The following is a 22,046-nucleotide window of genomic DNA, read 5'->3' as shown; positions in this document are numbered from 1 at the left end:
TTGCTATTGAATTGTTTGAGTCCCTTATATATTTTGGATAGTAACCTCTTTTCAGACACATCTGAACCATACATGGTTCACAAATATTTTCTCCCATTCCATAGGTTGTCTCTTGATACCATATATATATATTCAATGAATTGTATACTTTTTCTTTTTTTTTTTTTTGAGACTGAGTCTCGCTGTGTTGCCCAGGCTGGAGTGCAGTGGTGCTATCTGAGCTCACCGCAACCTCCATCTCCTGGGTTCAACCGATTCTCCTGCCTCAGCCTCCTGAGTAGCTGGGATTACAGGCATGCGCCACCATGTCCAGCTAATTTTTTGCATGTTTAGTAGAGGTGGAGTTTCGTCATGTTGCCAGGCTGGTCTCGAACTCCTGACCTCAAGTGATCTGCCCGCCTTGGCCTCCCAAAGTGCTGGGATTACAGGCGTGAGCCACCGCACCGGGCAAATTGTATAATTTTTTATGCTACCCTAGACTATCCTATTTCATTAAAACAAAGCATGTCCAGACCTACTAAAATGAAATCACATTCCTTGGAATGTCAGGATCTGCAGTTTGAAAAACATTGACTTTGGAACGGTTTCTCAAAGTGTGATAACACAGGTCGCCAGCCTCAGAATCATGGATGAGACAGGGAAGGGAAGGGTGAGCTGGCTAAAAATGTAGATTCCTAGTATCTAGGACAGAACTATTTAATCTTTTGCAGATGGTGCCTAGGATTTTGCATTGTCATTACACCGCTAGGTGATGTAGCGGATTCAATGCCATAGCAGAAGTTTCCAACTCTGATCTGTGGGGCCCTAGAGGACTGTACCAGACGTACCTCAGGGAAATATTTACAGAGCTGCTCCTCTTGATCTGTGTAAGAGTTCACGTGTCCACTTCTAAGAAACAGATCTGAGGGTTTAGAGGGAGAAAACAAATGTGATATATGGGTTCTGACATTTTGTCTCCGGAAATAAAAATTTCTCCTCCTTCCCCCTTCCCCCTTCCCCCTTCCCCCTTCCCTCCTCCTTTTTTTTTTTTTTTTTGAGACGTAATCTCCCTCTTTCGCCCAGGCTGGAGTGCAGTGACGCAATCTCGGCTCACTGTAACCTCCGCCTCCCGGGTTCAAGCGATTCTTCTGCCTCAGCCTTTCGAGTAGCTGGGACTACAGGAGCCCGCAACCACCTCCGGCTAATTTTTTTTTTTGTATTCTTAGTAGAGACGGGGTTTCGCCGGTTCCTGAACTTCCGCCAAAGGGAAAAACACGGAAAAGAAATAGCTCCCTCTCGTGGTGAGGAAACATTACAAAAACATTTTACTTGGTAGACGCTGCTTCTGTTTAAATCCAGAGAAGATTGTCTAGAAGTTCATTTTCCTTTCAGTGTGGGAAATGTCGAACAATTTAGCAAAAACTTAAATGACCCCGTATTAGAATATGCAAATTAAAAAATTTTTATCAAGCAACAATTGCTTAATAACAATCGCAATTTTATCAATTCTCATTACCTTGAAGAAGGAATACATTTTTTATGGGGAGTAGATTTTTATGTATACTACTCATTTCCAAAGTAGCATAGTCTGAGGCCGGGAGCGGTGGCTCCCGCCTGTAATCCCAGAGCTTTGGGAGGCCGAGGCGGGCGGATCAACTGAGGTCAGGAGTTTGAGACCAGCCTGGCCAACATGGCGAAACCCTATCGCTACTAAAAATACAAAAATTAGCTGGGCGTGGTGGCAAGTGCCTGTAATCCCAGCTACTCAGGAGGCTGAGGCGGGAGAGAATCGCTTCAACCCGGGAGACGGAGGTTGCAGTGAGCCGAGATCGCGCCATTGCACTCCAGGCTGGGCAACAGAGCGAGACTCTGTCTCAAAGAAAAAAAAAAAAGCACCATAGTCTTAGGAAACACAGAGTGTGTGTGTATATCCTGGGATAGTGCCAAAGTAAAAAGTGTACATACGTGTGTATGTATTTTAGAATTAAATTTATGTTATATATTTTTCTCATATTAAGTAGTATGTATGTAAACATACACATGAATATACACAGGACACACATAGTATATATATATATATAAAACACATATTAAATATATATATATGATATGCGTATGAAACTGAATAGTCATTTGTGAATTCTCAATTCGTTATTTCCCTCTAAAAAGTAAAGCCTAAATGTTAGGATAAACTCAGGAAGGGAAGTTTAATTTTTTTTTTTTTGAGACGGTGTCTTGCTTTGTCGCCCAGGTTGGAGTGCAGTGGCACAATCTCCGCTCACTGCAACCTCCGCCTCCCGGGTTCAAGTGATTCTCCTGCCTCAGCCTCCCGAGTGGCCGGGACTACAGGTGCCTGCCACAACGCCCGGATAATTTTTTGGGTTTTTAGCAGAGAGGGGGTTTCACCCTGTTAGCCAGGATGATCTCCATCTCGTGACCTCGTGATCTGCCGACCTCGGCCTCCCAAAGTGCTGGGATTACAGGTGTGAGCCACCGCGCCGGGCCGGGAGTTTAATTTTTATGAAAAGCATGATTATTTTTCTGAGATGAGGTCTCACAGTATTGCCCAGGCTGGTCTCAAACTCCTGGGTGATTTGCCCACCTCGGCTTCCCAAAGTGCTGGGATTACAGGCATCAGCCACCGCCCCCAGCCCGAAAGGCATGACTTTTTAACAATAAAAATCATTCACAAGAAAGAAAATATTTGCTACTGTTGATAACATAAGGATTGATAAAATTGTGATTGTTATTAAGCAATTGTTGCTTGATAAAATTTTTTTAATTTGCATACTCTTGATAACATAATGGATATGGCTGAACATGTTTCTGAACTCTGGTTCAAAGGGAAGTTTGAATGGTACCTGAAGTTTGTTCAGTGGGTAATTAGATAGAAAATTCAAGAATGAAGTCACATGTGAATGAATGGTTTACTTTTAGGCAGAAATAAAGCACTCAAAAGAAGCAAATGCATATTTTTTTCTTCTTTTTTTTCCTTTTTATTTTTTGTGAGATGGTTTCTCACTCTGTCACACAGGCTGGAGTGCAGTGAGGCAATCTTGGCTCACTGCAACCTCTGCCTCCTGGGCTCAAGTGATTCTCGTGCCTCAGCCTCCTGAGTAGTTGAGACTACAGGTGCCTGCCATGATGCCCAGTTAATTTATGTATTTTTGGTAGAGATGGGGTTTCACCATGTTGGCCAGGCTGGTATTGAACTCCTGACCTCAAGTGATCCAGCTGCCTGGGCCTACAGGCTGGGATTACAGGCGTGAGCCACTGCGCCCAGCCTTGGGAATACAGATTCTTAAAAAGATATTCTTTGGCCAGGTGTGGTGGCTCATGCCTGTAATCCCAGCACTTTGGGAGGTGGATTGCTTGAGACCAGCCTGGGCAACATGGTGAAACACCATTTCTACAGAAAAATATAAAAATTAGCTGTGGTGCTAGGGTGCCTGTATTCCCAGCTACTCGGGAGATTGAGGTGGGAGGATGGCTTGAGTCCAGGAGGTGGAGATTGTAGCAAGCTGTAATTGTGCCACTGCACTCCAGCTTGGGTGACAGAGCAAGACCCTGCCTCAAATTAATAATATAATATTAATAATAAAATAAAAAATAAAGACATACTCTAACTTTAATAAGGCACCCTGTGTCCAGGATCATACATAAGCAAGTGTGAATTTCGTCAACAGTGTCTGCCTTGCTTTGACTAGGCCACTGTGCTGAAGCATTCCATCCTCTGTAATTGGGCCCCTCAGGCTACCTTTGACACTCTGGGCTTGGATTTGTTCCCCTCGGGTCCACCCACTGAAGCTTTTCTGTTCTACATCTCCTTTACCCTGGATGACCCCTGGGGCCTTTCAGAAGTCACCTAGACCATGTGAAGTTAATCCCTTGAGAGGCATTACTGAGAACAGACTTAGGCATGCTCCTGCCCCTCCAACCCCTCCATCGCAGCTACCATGTTTTTCAGGTTGCTTTGACTGGAACTATAAGATTTGTGAAGCTGTGGCATTGTATGTAACATGGCCTCTGTGAACCGTGTGTAATTTATCAAATATCTCAAGAGCAGGAATTTCAGGCCAGCACTACCAGAGACACAGTGGGCAGTGTTACGCCTGGTTGGGATGGGCCATGCTTTAAGGCAAGTTTTCCTTGCTTGTGTTTCCTCCTCAATCACACTGAGCAAATGGTTCTTTACTTCTCTTACATGGTTCCAGCCACAGGTACGTCAGGATTGCCTGGGAGGGAAGACTGGGATTTTACAGGTCAGTCAGCATTTCCAGTTTAAGTTTTAGTTTGTTATCAATTTCAACTATTTGCTTCACAAAGAACTAGATTTCCAGGAGACCAGTTGGAATTCAGTCTTGTTTTCTATTCGCTTAGGTTAAGGAGGAGGTGCTAAAGAATAGGATAGAAAGAGGAATGAGGAGGAATTTGAAAGGGGCTGCTTTGTGATCCTCTAGCTAATCAGTCCCTGGATGATGAAAAGAGTTTTCTTAAGCCTTTGCATCTTGTGGACATGTGAACTAGGCATATTCTTTTTTTTTTGGAGACAGAGTCTCGCTGTGTTGCCCAGGCTGGAGTGCAGTGGCATGATCTTGGCTCACTGCAACCTCTGCCTCTTGGGTTCAAGCAATTCTCCTGCCTCAGCCTCCCAAGTAGCTGGGATTACAGGCACCTGCCACCATGCCTGGCTAATTTTTATATATTAGTAGAGATGGGGTTTCACCATGTTGGCCAGGTTGGTCTCGAACTCCTGACCTCAGGTGATCTGCCCGCCTCGGCCTCCCAAAGTGCTGGGATTACAGGCATGAGGCACCGTGCCCAGCTGAATTAGGCATGTTCTGGAGATGCAGGCAGGATAGAGTTTCTTCCTCCCTCGAGGGCTGGCCAGGAATGAATGGCCGTAAAATGACATTGAAATTCTTAGAGGGATCTGAAGCCCTGCAATATGTACTACTTGGTCAGGTGAAAAGGACAACCAAGTGCCTTTCATGACACTACAATAGAGGAGGAATTTTTATAAATGAGCTTGTTTCAGACTGCATCAAACCCTGCATGAAGCAGCAGCAGTAGTTAAACATGCACTTAAATGAAGGTCAGATATGACAGATCTAGCTGTGCCTCTGCTGTTAATTAGCTAGAATTTTTTTTTTTTTTTTTTTGAGATGGGGTCTTGCTCTGTCACCCAGGCAAGAGTGGTGCAGTGGCACGATCTTGGCTCACTGCAGCCTTCATCTCCCAGGCTCAAGCTATTCTCCCACCTCAGCCTCTCAAGTAGCTGGGACTACAGGTACAACCACCATGCCTGGCTCATTTGACACTTTTTTTTTTTTGTAGAGATGACCTCTCACTATGTTGCCCAAGCAGGTCTCAAACTCCTGGACTCAAGTGATCCTCCTACCTTGGCCTCCCAAAGTGCTGTGATTATAGGCATGAACCACTGTGCTGGGTGATCTTTGGTAAAATATGGAACTTCTTAGCTTTGGCAATGGGAATTCAGAGGCTTCCTTAGAAAAACGGAACCTGAATCATCTAAGGTTAGCAATGGAAAACCAATATTTTTCATAGGGAGAGGTTGCTGGATTTTATAGCCTTGACTCCTGGTCCCTGGAAGTGATTTTACTAATGATTGCCTGGGCAACACATGGTACAGCCATAGCTCAAGAATTGAGAGATAATTTCCTCTCAGGCTCCATTTCCTCACCTGTAAAATGAGGTGTTTGGGTGATAGAAGCTTAAAAGTTCCTTCAGGAGCTGACAGTTTAGAGATCTGAAACTCCAAGCTGCCAACAACCTCACTGTGAGAAAACCCTAAAGTGATGATGGACTCAGGAAAGCCTTATCAGAGGACTCTGCTGTAGGACAAAGATAAAACTTTGGCCTCTAGATGGCCTATTGATTGAAGCCTTCTATTGTGTTATGAAGAAATACTTTTCAGTTCTGATTTTCCAATCTGGACTTCATAGCATCTATCCCTTTCCAGAAGGTCCCAATCTTTTCTTCCGCCTCCTCAAGGCTGACTTCATCTCCTGGTTCCTCAGGGCGTAGATCATGGGGTTCAGGACAGGGATAATGACTGTAAAGATGATGGAGACAGCTCTGTCCATGGGGAGGGCAGTGAAGGCCGGGCATAGACATAGATGCAGGGCACGAAATGCAGGGTCACCACAGTGATGTGGGAGGTGCAGGTGGCGATGGCTTTCCTCCTGCCTTCCTCAGTGTGAGACCTCAGCATCATCAAGATGACCGTGTAAGGTATGAGGAGAAAGATGAATCACAGCATAGAGATCAAGCCATTATTGGAAATCATTAAGACCTGAAGAGCAAAGGTATGGGTGCAGGCAAGTTTGAGGACCTGGGGGACATCACAGTAGAAACCATCAACCATATGATGTCCACAGAAGGGAGTGGGAGCAACAGAAATACCTGCACAATGGAGTGGACAAACCCCCCACCCAGGAAGCCATGACGAGGCCTGTGCATCACCCCCTACTCACGATGGTCACACAGTGCAGGGGCTTGAAGATGGCCATGTATTGGTCAAACGCCATCACAAAGAGAGAAAAAACGTCTGTCCCACCGAGGAGGTGGAAGAAAAACATCTGTGTCATGCAACCATTGAAGGAGATGGTCTTTCTGCTTGAAAGGTCTACTAGCACCTTCGGAGCAGTGATGGAGGAGAAGCAGATAACCAACACAGAGAGATTGCAGAGCAGGAAGTATGTGGGGGTGTGAAGTCGAGGCTCACAGGTCACCACGACCATGATGAGGAGGTTACCCAGCACAGTTGCTGAGTACACAAAAAATAAGAAAAGAAATAAGACCAAGCTCAGCTCTTGGGACTGGGTCAGTCCTTGAAAAAAGAGATTCCTTCACTCTGGTGTAATTTCCCTGCTCAATGGGATCATGTTTCTTCCTGTTCTTCAACCACTTGGGGAGAGATTTTGTTATAGAAGGCCTATCATTCAAAACAAAAGAAATGTGAGTTGTATGCTTTGGGGTATTTTTTTTTTTTTTTGAGACTGAGTCTTCCTCTGTTGCCCAGGCTGGAGTGCAGTGGCGCGATCTCGGCTCACTGCAAGCTCCGCCTCCCGGGTTCACGCCATTCTCCTGCCTCAGCCTCCCTAGTAGCTGGGACTACAGGTGCCTGCCACCACGCCCAGCTAATTTTTTGTATTTTTAGTAGAGACGGGGTTTCACCGTGTTAGCCAGGATGGTCTTGATCTCCTGACCTCGTGATCCGCCTGCCTCGGCCTCCCAAAGTGCTGGGATTACAGGCGTGAGCCACCGCGCCTCCCCACTTTGGGGTTATTTTAAGGGTTTATTTCCCTTTTAAACATAGATGCCTACACTTCAGGGCACTGTCTCCAGTGGATAGTGTTTCTTGAGTTTTCTCAGAACACATCGAAGAGTGGGCTTCCCACAGTATAATTAATTGAAGCATATATGTATCAGTGTATTCATATAATTCTTATTAAAACTTTCACTTTGCAAAATGTTATATATTCTCTGTTCCTCTTGAAAATTTACTGAATTCTGGACAGTGCAGAGGCTGACGCCTATAATCCCAGCACTTTGGGAGGCCAAGGCAAGTGGATCGCTTGAGGCCAGGAGTTTGAGACCACCCTGACCAACATGGTGAAACCCTGACTCTACTAAAAATTAGCTGGGTGTAGTGGTGCGCGTCTGTAGTCCCAGCTACGTGGGAAGGACCAAGTGAGCCCCTGGAGGTTGAGGTTGCAGTTAGCTGAGATTGCACCACTGCACGCCACCCTGGGTGACAGAGAGAGACCCTGTCTCAAAAAACAAAACAAAAGAAAAACAAAAAAACAAACTAAAACGCCTGGCGCGGTGGCTCACGCCTGTAATCCCAGCACTTTGGGAGGCCGAGGTGGGCGGATCACGAGGTCAGAAAATCGAGACCATCCTGGCTAACACGGTGAAGTCCTGTCTCTACTAAAAATACAAAAAAAAAAAAAAAAAAAAAAAAAGAGCTAGATATGGTGGCGGGCGCCTGTAGTCCCAGCTACTCCGCAGGCTGAGGCAGGAGAATGGTGTGAACCCGGGAGGTGGAGCTTGCAGTGAGCCGAGATTGCACCACTGCATTCCAGCCTGGGCGACAGTGCGAGACTCCATCTCAAAAAAAAAAAAAAAAAAAAAGAAGAAAAAAAAAGTATCAATATGGATTCAATTGTTAACAAATGAGGGATAACTGTGGTGCTGGAGGGGTGAGGAGGTATATGGGAACCCTATAGTTTCAGTTTAATTTTTCTGTGAATCTAAAGCTGCTTTAAGAAATAAAAGCCAGCCGGGCATGGTGGCTCACGCTTGTAGCCCCAGCAGCACTTTGGGAGGCCGAGGCAGGCGGATCACGAGGTCAGGAGATCGAGACCATTCTGGCTAACACGGTGAAACCCCGTCTCTACTAAAAATACAAAAAATTAGCCAGGCGTGGTGGCGGGCGCCTGTAGTCCCAGCTACTCGGGAGGCTGAGGCAGGAGAATGGCGTGAACCCGGGAGGCAGAGCTTGCAGTGAGCCGAGATTGCCCCACTGCACTCTAGCCTGGGCAACAGAGCGAGACTCCGTCTCAAAAAGAAAAAAAAAAGAAAAAGAAATAAAAGCTGTGCGTGGTGGCTCCTGCCTGTAATCCCAGCACTTTGGGAGGCCAAGGCGGGTAGATTTTCTGAGTTCAGGAGTTCCAGACCAGCCTGGGCAACATGTTGAAACCTCCTCTCTATTAAAATACAAAAAATTTGCTGGGCGTGGTGGTGCGTGCCTGTAGTTCCAGCTACTTGGGAGGCTGAAGCAAAAGAATTGCTTGCACCCGGAAGGCGGAGGTTGCACTGAGCCGAGATTGTGCCGCTGCCCTCGAGCCTGGGCGACAGAGTGAGACCATTGTCTCAAAAAAAAAAAAAAAAAAAAAAAAATATTAACTTTTAAAAAGTAGATAAGTCAAAGGATAAAACAATTAGAGTACAAAGTAAAGAAACACTCTTTTTAACTTTTATTGCCAAACATCACTTCTTGTAAATCCTAATTTAACTCCTCCCGCTTTCCACTCTGTTTTAAAAAGAACATTTAAAATAAATACCAGTTTGGGTGCTGACAGGCTTCCGGATGTCTTTTGCGTTTTGCAAACTGCTTAAAATGAAATTGCCCCTTGCTTTGCTAAGGTATAACTTATGTATTATAAGCTGCACGTATTTAAAGGGTACAACTTGATGAGTTTTCACACACACACACTTACACACACACACACCCCCCTGTGAAACTGACACTACAATTAGGATAATGAGTATCTCCATTATCCCCCAAACCTCATGCTCCTGAGAACTGCAGAACTCTCCGCATATAGCTCCGTCGTTACCCCTGAACTAGACCAAACTCTCACATGGCTTCTAGCAGCATAAGGCTGTGTCCTTAGAATGACCTCAGCCCCCCATTAAATGCCTGCTTGAGTAAGCTCAATACCGCCAGGAGAATTTACGGTTTGTTTTACCCAAACCCTGATGATAGGCCCCTGACCTCCCTTACTTAGAGCATTTACAAAAAAGGGCTTATGATTGTGAACATGTATCTCTTAGAACTCAGAAATGTCTTTCTTAAGGACCTGGGAGCCATTCCTTTGAAATGTAATTATCAAAAAGGATGAAGCCTCTGTCTTCCAGTCTCTGTGGGAGGGTGGAATCCTTTGATGATTGCCAGCTAGCAGACACAGCTGGCCTCATCGCACTGACACTGACGAACCGTTTGCAATTTTTCACTTCTCTGACTCTATTGAGACCTCACACTCGCCCATTCTTCATTCATTCTCCCTGTAAAATGCTCGAACCACCTCTGCACGAATCACAATGGAGCCCAGCTCATTCCCCTACTGTCAGTAGTTACTGAATAAAATCTGTTTTTGCCGCTTTAACTAATGTCCCACTGTGTGTATCTTTGATGTGCCTTTGTACACTTTCCCTCCATGTTCTGCCCATACTGAGGCCAATGTCTGGTCCTACTGCTAACCACTGAGCTCTCTGGATTTCACAGTACTTTACCTCTCATTGTTTCATCAGAGCACAACTTCTACTCAGCTAATTTACCTCCTATGATCTTCCCTTTGAAGTTCAAGCAACACAAAGCCAATTTTCTAGGCTGACTCCCAATTAATTATTAATCCATCAATAACTCAGCGAATGTCATCATTTTCAAACATTTTTCGTTTTTAAAAGGCCAGGTATTTTCTTCAGAGTAAATATTTAAAAGTATTAAGAAAAATCAGAACACAAGATAATGCATACAAGTTTTTTTGTTTTGTTTTGTTTTTTTGCTTTTGTGTTGAAGTATAATCAGAAGTAATAGGGTATAGAGAAAAGACACCATCTTGGAAGTCATGAGCTTTGGATGCCAACCTTGCTACCTTCATAGAGCAATGGTAGAATATTTATTTTTTCGAACTCCTGCCTCAGCCTTCCAAAGCGGTGGGATTACAGGCATGAGCCACTGTGCCCAATCTTGAGAAAGATTTTTAACAAAGTGTGGAAAGAAGGGAGGTCTTTGTTAGCCTGGAGTTAGCTATAACATTCAAAGAATTAGAAATTCCCAAATATAAAGAAGGAGCAAGCAGATTGAAATAGTCAGTTTTTTGCACCTTAAATCACAGCGGAGGGCTGCTATCCCCAGGGACTTCTGTTAGAAGGAAGCAACCTGTTAGTGCCCCTGAGGCTCAAGGGCCTTTTCTTGCCATTCCAGGATCGAGTGGAAAACTCCATCTCACCCCTGCAAATGCCATTTTGAATGTAAATGTGATTTGTTTGTTAAAGAGATTACTTGGCACCAATATATTCACAGGTCAGGTTTGTCTAGAAATAAAACCTTAGTTTTGAATGTGGTTTATGCAGCACTTCACTGGTACCTGTATTATGAAATTCTAAAAAGATGAAATCTATGACAGACCTATATTAGTACATTTGACTCAGGCCCAGGGGTTCCAGTTCTGAGGAGGCCTTGGTCTGGCTAGAGGATTAAAATTGGATTTCTCATGAGGCTAATGGAGCTTAAGCCTTGTAGCCCCTTATTTGAGGAGCCCAAGGCCCTGGGAAGTGCCCTAGCAATATGCTCATAGGGTCACATGTTTTTGTAGAGCTTGCAATAGTAAAATATTATAACCACAGTCAGCTGGGGCTCCTGTTTCTACTCTGAACTCCCTTCCATCACAATTCTTATTTTGGTGGCTTTAGAGAGGTCACAGGCATTTTGGGGATCTAGTTAAGGTGAGGTTGAGTTAGGATACACTTATTTTGGATCTAGCAGCATGCATTTATGTGATTTGCAGTCACTTCCGTGTGTTAACATCAAGATTTTCATGGGTCAGTAAATGATAGAAGTAGGATTAAAACTGAGCTTGACATTCATATGCTTAACAAGTAATCAATAAGCCTTGGGTACCTTTGCTTAAAGGTATGCTAATGTCTTCCAAGTCAACTTCGAGCATTTGACCCCAGTTCCTACCTTCTTACCTGGCTCCAACACTTTCCTTTCCTTTCTTGGTTTTTCTTTCTTCTTTTTTGGTTACTGCCCTGCCCATACAGTGCTGTTCCTCCAAATTGAAGTTTGCTGGACCATGTCTGTGCTCATGCTCTTCCTCGGCCCCAAATGCCCTCAACTAATTATATTTATGCTGGTCCTTATTCCATTCTTATTACTTTAAATTGGGATACTAGCAAAAGGCCAGGTGCAGTGGCTCAAACCTGTAACCCTAGCCCTTTGGGAGGCCGAGGTGGGCGAATCACTTGAGTAAGGAGTTTGAGACCAGCCTGGCCAACATGGTGAAACCTCGTCTGTACTAAAAATCTAAAAATACAAAAATTAGCCGGGTATGGTGGCAGGCGCCTGTAATCCCAGCTTCTCGGGAGCCTGAGGCAAGAGAATCGCTTGATCCCGGGAGGCAGAGGTTACAGAGAGCCGAGATCATGCCACTGCACTCCAGCCTGGGTGACAGAGCGAAACTCTGTTTAAAACAACAACAAGTCCGGGCGCGGTGGCTCACGCCTGTAATCCTAGCACTGTGGGAGGCCGAGGTGGGTGGATCACGAAGTCAGGAGATCGAGACCACCCTGGCTAGCACGGCGAAACCCTGTCTCTACTAAAAAATACAAAAAGTAGCCGGGCATCCTGGCGCATGCCTGTAGTCCCGGCTGAGGCAGGAGAATCGCTTGAACCCGGGAGGCGGAGATTGCAGTGAGCTGAGATTACGCCACTGCACTCCATCCTGGGCAACAGAGCGAGACTCCATCTCAAAACAAACAAACAAACAAACAAAACAACAACAAAATGCAATACCAGCATCAATGAAGGTAAAATAAAACTGAAAACAAGAAAGATATTGATGATTAAGGGGTTGATGAGTATCATCAATTCTTGGAGTGTTTAAGATTATTCAATGCTCTGGCTGGGCTCGGTGGCTCACGCCTGTAATCCCAGCACTTTGGGAGGCCACGGCAGGCAGACTGCTTGTGGCCAGGAGTTCGAGACTAGCCTGCCCAACATGGCAAAACCCTTTCTCTACTAAAAAAGCACAAAAATTAGCCAGGCGTGGTGGCACACGCCTGTAATCCCAGCTACTCAGGAGGCTGAGGCAGGAGAGTTGTTTGAACCTGGGAGGCAGAGGTTTCAGTGAGCTGAGATCGTGTCACTGCATTCCAGCTTGGGCAACAGAGTGAGACTGTCTGAAAAAAAAAAGCTTTAAAGTAAGTGATCAAAGGTGTTAACAGATCTCTTAGAAATAAATTAATGTTGGAGATTTCCATATTGTTTATACACATATATGTGATATATCCCATTGTTTGAATATATAACAATCTCTATATTATTCCATATTATTTGAGCATATAGGTATATTAATATACCTATATATTCAATCACATCAATAACCATGTGCAATCAGAAAAAAATAGTGAAAATACTTAACAAACGGATTTCTTTTTCTTTGTCTCTTCAGCTGAGGGTTGGCAGTTAAGGGCTATCTAGTCTACATCTGACTCTAGAATATATTCATTCTGCAGTATCCAAACTGCTACAGATATATACACAAAAATCTAGATTATTTGCACGACTCCAACTGTGTTTCTCATACCTCACATAGGCAGGTTTATAAGCTGTTATTGAAAAGACCAATACACATGATAAAAAAAGAAACAATTCGAGGATCAGGGTTAAACTCAGATCCAGAGCATATTTAAGAACCAAGGGGTGTGTGAGTTATCATACTTAGGGCCATCCAAATGCAGGTGGGGAAGGGGAGACAGCAAATCTGAACTGAGCTATTTTTTCTGGGTTCTTTGCTTGCTGCAGCTCATTTAGCTCTGACAGCAATACTTTGAGGTAAATCCTTTGTTTTACAGATAAGGAAACTGAGGCTAGGAAAAGATAAGTTATTTGGCCAAGGGTATACAGCTAGTAAGTGGTGGACCCATGTGGATTGGGATGATTCAGAATTCCATGTGGGTTTGATTGGAGATCTGCAGAAGAGCTGAACAGAGGCTCCTAGATTTCATGCAACCTCTGCCTGTGTTAGCTGCTTGGGACAGTCCAAGGGCACTGAATTGCGTCGGGAAAAATTGAAAATGAGAAGTGTTTGATGTTCCTTGGGCTCCACACATGGAAAATTAAGAAATTGGGAAGCAGATAAAACTTGCATGGTGGGGCCGGGCGCAGTGGCTCACATCTGTAATCCCAGCACTTTGGGGGACCGAGGTGGACAGATCACTGGAGGTCAGGAGCTCAAGACCAGCCTGGCCAACATAGCGAAACCTTGTCTCTACTAGAAACACAAAAATTAGCCGTGTGTGGAGGCGCACGCCTGTAATCCCAGCTACTTGGTAGGCGGAGGCGGGATAATCTCTTGAGCCCGGAAGGTGGAAGTTGCAGTGAGCCAAGATCATGGCACTGTATGCCAGTATGGGCGACAGGGTGAGATTCTGTCTCAAAAAACAAAACAAAACAAAACAAAACCCAACCAAACAACAACAACAACGACAAACACTTGCATGGTGGGATGTGTGTGGTTCAGTAACTTCAGGTGAAAGAAAAATATGAGGCGGATCTAAAAATATTCTATCATTGCTTTCTGTCTTAAAAATGGGACGAATGGAATCCATTCATTATGTGAGATTCTGTAAAGAAGTGAAAGTGATCAAATCACCAATTCAACTGAAAAATGCCAAAATGGTGCTCTTCCATGCATAACATTTATGCACAACTAAAGATAAAAGATAGAGAGTGGAAGGATCAGTGGGAAGCCCTGTGAGTGCATGTGTCTGTTTGCAACAGGAAAGAAGAAAACAGAGAAGTATAGTTTATGAGTTTTCTCCTGTTTTTGTTTTTGGCAAGAACAAACTGAGGACCCCCCAGTTTGTTTCTTAGAAATATGCCTACGTAAATCCATTCTACTAAAACAGGCTTATTGAATTTTACAGCATCTCCAACCTGGAGAACCCCTCGACTCTATTGTCCACAAAGCATATATTGCTCTCTTTCTCTTAACAAGTTGACCTTTCTATGCACTTCAAGTCACCTTGCTAATATTGAACAACTAATTATTCTGCTCTGCACCACTACAATTTTTAGCTTTAATATATGTCATTCTACACCTAGTAAAAGCATCATTAGCATTCAATACATTTCTAAGTAATCTACAATAATACTTTAAAATTGTCTGTGCATGGGTGCACCTGCATAGATACACATTTAGACATAAAAGCACACACCACAAAGCTCTAACTTAACACAATGTTCTCATTTAAAGTCCCCATCTCTAGTACCTACCCAAGAAGCAGAACTGGCCATTTGTTCTGACCTTAGGAGTCATTACTTGTCAAGGACTATTTTCCTTTAAGGCAGACCTGCATCTGAGGGTTGGTTGGTTCAGTGTCTTCTCCCCTGCAGGCTCCAAGAATCGCTTCTGCATGGCTCCAACACACTGCCCCACAGTGGGCCTGCCATGAATACCAGTCCATTTGTCTCAGAGCCAAGGAAATGATCACCAAAGGGAATATATTTTTGGATGTGGTTTTTGAAGTTGAGCAGCCAGAATTTCCTATTGAGATGAAGTTCCATTGGGAGTTAGTAAGAAGTCAGACATCACTGGTAGGTGTGTGCAACACACATATTTTGCTTTTGCAATTCTCCCAATGTAGGGGATGAGATGAATCCTTACAGACTTTGTGCTTAGAGCCCCAAGCTTTGCCTAAAGAGGTCATAGGGGACTAAGCTGGAGTCTATCTTCTTAAGAGGGAGGAACTTAGGGAAAATGAATAGAACTCCTAGTATTGTGTGTTTTATCCCATCCTCTTTTTTTTCTGGGCAGATGATTTTCTTGTTGTCCTTTTTTTTTTTTTAATTTGGACATAGAGTCTCACTCTGTCGCTCAGGCTAGAGTGCAGTGGTACGAACTCGGCTCACTGCAACCTGCGCCTCCCAGGTTCAAGCAATTCTCCTGCCTCAGCCTCCTGAGTAGCTGGGATTACAGGCATGCGCCACCATGCTGGGCTACTTTTTGTATTTTAGTAGAGATGGGGTTTCATCATGTTGGTCAGGCTGGTCTCGAACTCCTGATCTCGGGTGATCTGCCCACCTCGGCCTCCCAAAGTGCTGGGATTACAAGTGTGAGCCACCACACTGGCCTGCTTGTTGTCCTTTTAATGTAGATAATCAGAGGATCATAAAGTCTAGGAAACACATTTTCTTCCTTGTTTTCCACCAAACTTCTCATGTGAAGAGAGGAAATATACAGACATATGATGCGTTGGTACCACTCATTCGCCAGATATTTAATTGTGATCTATTTTTTGAATACCCATCATCTTCCAGTCCTGAGGATTCTGAGGTCCTAAAAGCAAATCATTTCATTTTTTCCCCCTCAAAAACTCTTGATCTCAGCTCACCCCCAATGTAATTTTTGAAAACTCATCTCTGAAAACTGAGAATAGCCTCCAGCAACAGCCACTAAGGAACTGAAGCCCTCAGTTCAACAACTCATAATTCTGCCCCACAATTGTATGTGTGAGTTTGGAAATGGATCCTTCTCTAGATGAATCTTGAGATGAGACTGTGGCTCCCAGCTGACACCTTGATGGTAGCCTGTGAGAGACCCTGAAGCCCACAACTTAGCTAAGTTGTGTCAAATTCATGATCCACAGAAACTGTGACATAAAAAGTATGTTGGTTTTTTGGTTTGTTTTAAACCACAAACTTTTGGGGTAATATGTTATGCAGCCATAGATTCCTAATATAACACTGAATGAATAATCTGTTTTATTGAGCAGGAACTATGTTGAAAACATTTTCTTTCTGACTTGAAAAACAAGCAATGCAACAACAACAACAAAACTCTGTAGACTTCTCCAGAGTAGCACTTTGTGATGGAATTTTGTGGATGCTTACATGTGGGTTCTGTGGTTCTGACTATACTAGCATCTTAGAAACTAAGCCAAAGCAATCTGAATCTTCTTTGAATTTCTTAAAGAAGACCCAAATGTCAGCATCATTCCTAAACCAGGATAACTCCTATGTCAGTTTGAATATATAGATGCATTTATTTGCTTATGAAAAAATACTGCAGAAATTTAAAAGAAGCCTTCCTTGTATAGAAAAAACAAAAGATGCTAGGACCGTTTACATGATCTATGTAGGTTAAGCTAGAATCAGTTTAATATTTAATAGTTTCCTAAGACAAGCCTTTATCTGAAGCAAAATATAGATTAATTCAAGTAATTATTTGATGTTATATTAAAAGAGAAGTATATTTATCAGAAGTATATAATATCAAATAACTACTTGGATTAATCTGTATTTTGTTTCAGGTAGAGGCATCTTGATGATGCTGAGATCACCAGAATAACTTGGTGTTCTTTTGCTTTCCTTTCCTTTCCCTTCCTTTCCTTTCCCTTCCCTTCCCTTCCCTTCCCTTCCCTTCTCCTTCCCCTTCCCCTTCCCTTTCCCTTTCTCTTCCTTTCCCTTTTTTAGGAGTCTCGCTCTGTGGCCCAGGAGTGCAGTGGCATGATCTCAGCTCACTGCAACCTCCACCTCCTGGGTTCAAGTGATTATCCTGCCTCAGCCTCCCAAGTAGCCGGGACTACAGGCACCTGTCACAACACCGAGCTAATTTTTGTATTTTTAGTAGAGGCGGGGTTTCACCATGTTGGCCAGGCTGGTCTTGAACTCCTGACTTCATGTGATCCATCCACCTTGGCCTCTCAAAGTGCTGGGATTATAGGCGTGAGCCACTGCACCTGACCCAATTGCTTTTCTTCACTCTATCTGATTGTTTTGCATGTATTTTTGATACCTTGTCTCTCACCACAGATTTATTTCACTTGGGTATGTTGCACACCTCTAATTTCAAATGTCTAAAACTGATCTGATCATTATTATCCAGAGCTGATCCCTTCCTTTCCTGTAGCTGGCTCTGTCACTCGCCTTGTCCAAAGGATTCAGTATCTCTGAATTACTCTGATACTCTCTCCACTTCTCCAATTAGTCCAAAGCAGCTGCACGGGCAGCTTTTGCCGGGTTGCTATCATTTGTGAGATCCTACAATCAGGAACATAAACTAAGATTGTGCGGATTTTTGGTCACTTAAAATTCTTCCCAGTCACAAAGTTCTTGTTTTCAGTAAAACCAACAGGGAAGTAGGAAAAAAGGTATCATTGCAAAAAGTACTAGACGATGAGGGGAACAATTATACTGGAACAAGGATGGAGCCAGGCACGAAGTGGTGATTCGATAGCTGCAGCTGGATCCAGCTGAAAACTAATTTGTGTCTATATTAGCATTTTCATACTTGGGGAAAGATATCCAATATTGGAAAATAATTCAGAACATTTTTTTTTTTAGTTTTAACCATTTTTTTTTAAATTTCCAGATTCTATTACAACTCCACTTCAATGTGGTCTCTATTTTTCCAATATAAAATTGCCTTGTCCAAAGCACATTGTAACAATCATTGCAAGGAAAAGAAAAAATAAAACCCTATTATCTCCTCAATTGACTTCATTTATCTTTTCTTTTTTTTTTCTTTTTTTTGTTATTATTATACTTTAAGTTTTAGGGTACATGTGCACAATGTGCAGGTTAGTTACATACGTATGCATGTGCCATGCTGGTGTGCTGCACCCATTAACTCGTCATTTAGCATTAGGTATATCTCCTAATGCTATCCCTCCCTCCTCCCCCCACCCCACAACAGTCCCTAGAGTGTGATGTTCCCCTTCCTGTGTCCATGTGTTCTCATTGTTCAATTCCCATCTATGAGTGAGAAATTCAGAACATTTTTGAGTGGTAGAAATAGAACACAGGAAATGTCAATCAGCAAAGAAGATAACATTGATTTCATTTTTGTTTAACTTTTATTTTAGGTTCAGCGGGTGCATGTGTAGGCTTGTTACATGAGTAAATTGTGTGTTGCTGGGGTTTGGTGTACAAATGATTTTGTCACCCAGGTAGTGACTAGAAGGGCAGGGTTCCATGAGACAGAACATTAGGGTAGAGTGCCCAAAGAAGATTGGCCAAGAAGACAATCTTGGTAGTGAGCATAGTACCTAACAGGTAGTTTTTTGACCTCACACTCTTCCCACCCTCCTCCCCTCAAGTAGGCCTCAGTGTCTTTTGTTCCCATCTTTGTGTCCATGTGTAAATCGATGGTTAGCTCTCACCCATAAGTGAGAACATGTGGTATTTGATTTTTTGTTCCTGCATTACTTTGCTTAGGATCATGGCCTCCAGCTGCATCCATGTTGCTGTAAAGCACATGAATTCATTTTTTAAAATGTCTGCATAGTACCCCATGGTGTATAATGTATCACATTTTCTTCATCTAGTCCACCGTTGATGGGCACCTAGGCTGATTCCTTGTCTTTGCTACTGTGAACATACGGGTGCATGTGTCTTTTTGGTAGAATAATTTATTTTCTTTTGGGTATATACCCAGCAATGGGATTGCTGCGTCAAATGGTAGTTTTGGAGAACATTCATTGCTAAAGGAGCTTCTGCATTAATCGAACTTGTTTACAACAAGCCCATGAAAAGTTTGGGAATAAGCGAGAGTTGCTTTCTATGAGGATTGTCTTCTTGGCCAATCTTCTTGGGGCACTCTACCCTAATGTTCTATCTCATGGAACCCTGCCCTTCTAGTCTACTGTCATCCTAATCCCAGGGTTTAGCTTGATCATTTCCCTCTTCCTTTAAGTTAAGAAAAATTTTCCCCCATCTCCTTCATTTCGGTTTGGCTCTCTGTGTGTTCTAAGGGTCTAGTTGCCTTTCCAGCAAACTTTTTCTTTTTTTTTTTTGAGACGGGGTCTCACTCTTTTGCCCAGGTGGGAGTGCGGTGGGGCATTCATGGCTCGCTGCACCCTTGACTTCCCCAGGCTCAAGTGATCCTCCCAGCTCAGTCTCCTGAGTAGCTAGGACTACAGTCGTGTGCCACCATGCTCTGCTAATTTTTATATTTTTTGTAGAGATGGGGTTTTGCCATGTTGCCCAGGCTGTTCTGAAACTCCTGAGCTCAAGCAATCCACCCTCCCTGGCCTCCCAAGGTGCTGAGATTACAGGCATGAGCCACCTCAGCCAGCCCTGTAGCAAACATTTTTATGTATTAAGAGAATCCTTTTATAGACAAAGTCTTAATCTTTGTAATGTAACCCAACTGTGATTTCTTAGCAGTGAATCTTACATGTGGAAGAGATCACTAGAGTTCGTTCTTCATATTTTCTTCTTTCTGGGAGCAGAGTTTGATTTCATTCTCCAGGCTCCCTTGCAGTCAGGTGAGGCTATGTGACCAAGGGCTGGCCAATGAAAGTGGTCATAAGTAGTTCACACCACTTCCAGGACTGTCCCATAAAGACACACCCCTCCCTTCCCCATAATTCTTAATTTCTCTCCCTTTCTCTATCTGCTGGATGCATGAACAGGATTATGAGGATCTAGAGACTGTGGAGCATACGACAGCATGAGCATGTTCAGGTGAGGTGTCTCATGCCTGTAATTCTAGCATTTTGGGAGGCTGAAGTGGAGGGATCATTTGAGTCCAAGAATTTGAACCAGCCTGGGCAACTTAGTGAGACCTCATCTCTATGAAAAAAAAAAAATACAAAATTAGCCAGATATAGTGGTGCATGTCTGTAGTCCCAGCTACTCAAGAGACTGAGGCAGGAGAATCACTTATTCTTAATTCTCTCTCCCTTTCTCCATCTGCTGGATCATGGACAGGATTCTGAGGATCTAGAGAATGTGGAGCCCAAGACAGAAGAAGCCTGCATTTCTGAATGACAGTGTGGCACTGTGCCCTCTTTCTGCAGACCAGCATTGGCCTGTGACATGAGCAAGAAGTAAACTTTTGTTGTGGCTAACTACTTAGACTGTGGACATTTTTGTTGCAATGGTTGGCCTACTCTGATTGATAAATGTGTGCCAGCTGCTATGGCTTGAGCTTTATCATAGTGGGGAACACAGTATGGTGAAGTCAATAGATCTTAGCAGAATATCAGCTGGATTGTCAGATAAATCTTCTCCTAGCACTATCCCTGTCTCTTTCACAACAGACTGGCAAATTCTCAGGTTCACTAATTAAACTATCATGCTTTTTATAGCCTTTCTTTACCTTCTAATAGATTGAGTGGCACAGGTAAAGGAGTGGTGAGATCACTGTGTATAGAAACAATGGGAAATTTGGATCTGGCTAATCCTGCTATATAAGGGGGAGTCAGTTGCTTCCCATTCGAGAGCTTGGCATCTGCCTTTGCTCATTTTTTTCTCAAAATCAAAGGAGCTGTCTATAGCCTCAACAGTGATTCTTCTCCTTTTTTTTTTTTTTTTTTTTGAGTTGGAGTCTCGCTCTGTTGCCCAGGCTGGAGTGCAGTGGCGCAATCTTGGCTCACTGCAACCTCCGCCTCCCAGGTTCAAGCAGTTCTCCTGCCTCAGCCTCCCGAGTAGCTGGGATTACAGGCGCTTACCACCACACCTGGCTAATTTTTGTATTTTTAGTAGAAATGGGGTTTCACCATGTTGGTCAAGCTGGCCTCGATCTCCTAACCTCGTGATCCACCCGCCTCAGCCTCCCAAAGTGCTGGGATTACAGGCGTGAGCCACCGCGCCCGGCCTATTATCATGATTTTTTGTAGAGATGAGGTTTCACTAAGTTGCCCAGGCTGGTCTTGAACTCTTGGGCTCAAGTGATCCCTCCACCTCAGCCTCCCAAAGTGCTAGGATTACAGGCATAAGACACCTCATGTGGACATGTACATGTTGTTTTCTTTGCTTGGATTGTTCTTTTCTGATCTTTTTCCCCTTGAAAATGTCTACTGGCTGTTAAATGTCTTTGGAAACTCTCAAGTAATATTGTGGCTACAGTTCCCCTAGCACTTTGTTTATTTATTTTTTATTTTTTTTATTTTTTTGAGATGGAGTTTTGCTCTTGTTGCCCAGGCTGGAGTGCGATGGCGTGATCTCAGCTTACTGCAACCTCTGCCTCCCGGGTTCAAGTGATTCTCCTGCCTCAGCCTTCCGAGTAGCTGGGATTACAGGCATGTGCCACCATGCCTGGCCTATTTTTCTTTGTATTTTTAGTAGAGACTGAGTTTCTCCATGTTGGTCAGGCTGGTCTTGAACTCCTGACCTCAGGTCATCTGCCTGCCTTGGCCTCCCAAAGTGCTGGGATTACAGGTGTGAGCCACTACACCCGGCCTGTTTATATTTTTTAAAAAGTATTTTGGGTTATGCCTCCAGGAAGGTGACTACATTTAATCTTTTTGCAGCAATCTGAATCCCAGTACTTTCAGGCATATAGTGTATGCTCTATAAAAATTTGTGGAATGAATAATTGAAAGTGAGTAGGGAAAGACTTGAGTGGATTTTGACTTAGAGCGGTATCATCCACGTGGTCCCCAGCATATGCGATGGAATAACTTCTTTTAGGACTCGATGGTGGCCATAGGTATCTCTTTGTTTTGGGCATGAACAAGCTCTTTTCCCATTTTGAGAAAGTGAAATTTAATGTCTATCTTTAAATATGGGTACTATCTTACCC

At 43.6% G+C, this 22,046-nt stretch overlaps 1 pseudogene; it reads right to left on the bottom strand.

Moving 5' to 3' along the window:
* Nucleotides 1-5,948: 5,948 nt before the first annotated feature.
* Nucleotides 5,949-14,933, bottom strand: LOC101146220 (olfactory receptor 4D9-like; annotated as a pseudogene).
* Nucleotides 14,934-22,046: the final 7,113 nt, after the last annotated feature.

This window comes from Gorilla gorilla, chromosome 9, assembly GCF_029281585.2.
Source record: "Gorilla gorilla gorilla isolate KB3781 chromosome 9, NHGRI_mGorGor1-v2.1_pri, whole genome shotgun sequence".
Classification (NCBI taxonomy): Eukaryota; Metazoa; Chordata; class Mammalia; order Primates; family Hominidae; genus Gorilla; species Gorilla gorilla.
This window is presented reverse-complemented; position numbering and strand designations above follow the sequence as displayed.